We start from the raw sequence: 4,232 nt of genomic DNA on the forward strand, positions 1-4,232 counted from the left end.
TCACAACACACAAACACGGCCAAACTTTTGTGTTGAACAATTAGATCTAAGCATCCATAATTGTAACAGTGGCCACAGTGGCATGACTTATATCAATTTATAAAACATTTACCCACTGATTTAGACTGGTCATAGAAAAAGGACAATGGTACTGAAGGCTGCTGATGTTTCAGTTTCCTTGTAATAACATAAAGTTACCAAAAATAATTAGATATCACTGGTTTTGACCTCAGCATAAAGTATGAAATGGTGTGTATGACATGAGACATATCTGATTGACAACAGTAACAATACATAAGTCTATTAGTACCTTGCTTAAAGACAGTTCTGCAAGACTTCAAATGTGTAGGGGAGTGGTTGAGCGTAGGCAACCTTAAGTGCTTAAATACTGTAAGTCCCAATGAGGAGCACACATGCACGCCACTACACCCCTGCCTTCAAGAAGGATGGAGGCCTCCACTGGATCCTCTCCTTCCGCTTCATGGTACATGAAGATCTTCAGGATGTGTTCCATGTCTTCCACCCAGCAGCCCACCTGCATACAATGTACAACACAAATTAAAATGCATACATTTAAAAATAGAACTTATTGTTCTTCAGACAGGAACCATCCATGCATCATTGAATAAAGATTAGATCACACTAAACAAAGTCAAAATTATTTTCCAATGAGCTGGCCCTATAAAAACAGAACATCTTGATACACAACACCATTGGAGGGTGTTTGGATCAAGGATGCAGATCTCTTGCACATTACAAAAGATACGTGTGGAAAAATGTTAATACAGCTATTACAAAGAGTTGGGGAAAAATTGCAAACAGCTGGACATTGATGAGATTAGAAGATTTCTATGTAACTAAGATTGTACTTGCACCCAAAATAAAACAGCTTTTGAAAATCATGTCTGACAGTTTGGGAACATTAAACACTTTACTTACCAGGCAATCTTTAAAAAGTTCCTCTTCTTTTACACCAGGGTACAGTCTGAGGTCCCAGAGAGCAGAGTCATGTCTCATCTCAATCCTCTGGGGCTGTGAACAGACGTTTGTGTCAATACTAAACCATTATTTATATGCCATGAACTGTCAAATGTGAAGAGACGAGCATACATTTGCAAAGATCAGTAAGACCACTGCAGACACCAGAAACCAGTCAGCCTGTCCTCCCAAGACCTCAGCTGTCCACTGCCTGGGCTTGTGTTAGAAAAGACATCATCTTGTAAATGAACAAACACCACATGTGTGTTTTAACAATATTACAAACACAAGCCGATTTCCACCTACCTGAATGACAATGTTTTACAAAAGGGTGCTATTCAGCTCTCTGTTGACACAAACACAGATTACAGATTAAATTAGTGCTGTCAATAGATTAAAGAAAATCTCAAATTAATTACAAGTTTAAAAATTAATTAATATTTTTTTAAATACTATTCATAAGACCAAATTCTTTTGGCTAGCAGCTAGCTTGTGCTAACATTCAAGTGATACTTAATCACGTCAACAGAGCTGGTGCGCATGGGGTGGGGTGGCACGTTATTGTCAGAGGCAATAACGTAACGTAGTAGTTTTTAACACGTTGGCTCCTTCGTTTTAATCTGCAGTACTAATCTTTATGCTTCTCACTGACATGTTTTACTGTGCAGTCTCAGTGTGGACGGGGCTAGTCATACCTTGGGCGCCTTCCAGTGACCGCACATAACGTCCACAACACGGGCTGTACCACACTCGCTGTCGCAGCGGTGCGACGTGGCTCAGTTGCCACACTACGTAATGATACTTGATTATGTGCAAACTAGCTTTAACATATTGCTCGCTGCGCAATATTAAAAAGAAATATTAAGGACTCAGTGTGTTTCAAGCTCACCGTGTGCACCTAGCTAGTTGTCAACCTAGGCTGCATATGTTTTAAACTCATGAGAACTGTCGCTGCCAAAATGCCTCTGGTTGATCTGACCAGAAGATTATTTTCCACAATGAGCATGCTCGGATTCAAACTACACTTCTGGATTAAAGATTGCTCAATATTTATGGTATATGTGCAGTCATTCTATGCACAAATACACAATAAAACGTACTCTTTTCATACAGTTCGATTGTTACATGATAAAAATGAGTCAATATTTATGTTTTTACTTAGGAAATTCTAGTATTCTCTTGATTTTAATATTATTAAGTAGAAAATGTTACAGGTAATTTAGTAAATTTTAGAGTTCGTTTTTTCAGTGTATAAAGGGTCAATCGCAAGTCAATCAGGACTCACTGCACTACATGAAGTGTACTAGTGAAGTATTAGAAGCATCAGACTTTTAATCTGAGGGTCCAGGTTCAAGTCCCTGTTGTCCACTTTGTACGCCCTATTGCTTGTACACCCACTCCACCACCTCCATGCCTCATCAACGGGCATCCAGCCCAACACTGTTCGCCGACTTCTGGATGGCAGGGGGCTCCAGGGCACGTGATCGTGCTCTGTGTTTAAAAACTGATTCAAGCCCCTCTTAGAGGTGAAACATTATTATTTTGTTTGTCTTATGAAAATGTTATTCATTCCAACAATACCCAAATATGTTTAGCAGATGTAACATAAATATATATTTGCTTTGACTCCCGTGGCCCTCTCAAACCGAATGAGTTCAACTAGCAGAGCAAGAGCATGCGCAGGAGATCAGCCTCTGTCCTACCTGCCATCCGCCTCTGCTTGAAACTACTGTTGGTAAGTTTTCTGTCTTCTATTTAAAGTTTATTATCTTTATGTGAAACAATGTGCATGCCTTAAGATAAATGGACCTTGAGTTTAAGAAGAAGTGTCAGTCATTGTTCACATTGGGGTAGACAGGCTACAAGCACCACATAATGAATCATTCTATTGTGATGCCTTGAGATGAGGTCCAGTATTCTGGAATGGAAGTTACCATTCCAGAATGGAAGGCAACATTCCGGGACAAACATCGGCATAACAGAATGAAGAGCACATTTGCAGAATGAAAGACAGCATTCCGGAATGAAAGTCAAAATTCCGCAATGAAAGGCAGAAATCTAGAATAAGTGGCAGCATACCAGAATAGACATCAGTATTCCGGAAGGATAGGCAGAATTCCCGAATAACAGTCAGTATTCTGGAACAGAGGTCAGTATTCCGTAACAGAAGTCAGCAAGACAGCATTCTGGAATGAAAAGCATTCCAGAATAAAAGAAAGTATTCCCAAATGAAAGGCAGAAATCTAGAATGAGTGGCAGCATACCATAATAGACATCCACCCACTCCAGAATAATAGGCAGGATTCCGGAATGGTAGACAAAATTCCGGAATTAAACCCCTAACCCAACAGCGGCCTGTGACGTCATGGAAGTCAGCATTCCGACATTGAAGGCAACATTCCGGGACAAAAGTCAGCAAGACAGCATTCTGGAATGAAAAGCATTCCAGATTGAAAGGCAGAAATCTAGAACGAGCGGCAGCATACCAGAATAGACATCCATCCATGCCAGAATGGTAGACAGGATTCCAGAATGGTAGACAAAATTCCGGTCTTAAATCCCTAACCTGACAGCAGCCTGTGACGTCATCCAATCAGAGCCAGAGACTGAACCTCCTTAAGGGCAACAGTGGCAAGAAAAAACAGGAAGAACCCCTGTAGGTTTGGTGTATTGTCTCATCATATCAGATGAAATCATCCAATTGGCTTCTGTGGTCTGGGTTAGAATCTAAGTCAGTCAATGTCTTAAATGATTATTTATTTCCCCTCCAGAGGAAATAAACAGAACTGTCAGGAGTGGGATTTGAACCCACGCCTCCAGTGGAGACTGCGACCTGAACGCAGCGCCTTGGACCGCTCGGCCATCCTGACATGAAAAGTGTGCTGTCCACAACAAGTTTGGAAAAGCTCAAGGATGAACACTTAATAAACGATCTGAAATCTTCACTGACACTGATGTGGACAGACTCAGAGTGTGTCTGTCTATGCTATCTCAACAAGTCTTGAGCCAGAGATGAGATTTTTCATCTGGTCACCACATGATGAATCATTCTGACTATTGTAGTACCTTGAGATCTGCCTTTCCCAGGTGTTTTGTCCTTAAGGTGAAGCAGTCTCTGCCTCAGGGTGAAACTGGGTTTGAAATGTGCTGGGACGTTTTATCCTTTGCCTCCTCATTGCACACCAGTTGCTCTCGGTCCAGCGTTTTTAAAATGATAGTTTTTGGAAGTGTCAGATGGACTGTGCCAGGGTTTG

General features: G+C 41.0%; 1 non-coding gene across 1 annotated transcript; it reads right to left on the bottom strand.

The window, feature by feature from the left end:
* Nucleotides 1-3,765: 3,765 nt before the first annotated feature.
* Nucleotides 3,766-3,848, bottom strand: trnal-cag (transfer RNA leucine (anticodon CAG)). Its single transcript has one exon. It is a non-coding gene; the product is annotated as a tRNA-Leu (tRNA).
* Nucleotides 3,849-4,232: the final 384 nt, after the last annotated feature.

The sequence above is a fragment of the Parambassis ranga genome, unplaced genomic scaffold (genome assembly GCF_900634625.1).
Source record: "Parambassis ranga unplaced genomic scaffold, fParRan2.1 scaffold_24_arrow_ctg1, whole genome shotgun sequence".
Taxonomy (NCBI): domain Eukaryota; kingdom Metazoa; phylum Chordata; class Actinopteri; family Ambassidae; genus Parambassis; species Parambassis ranga.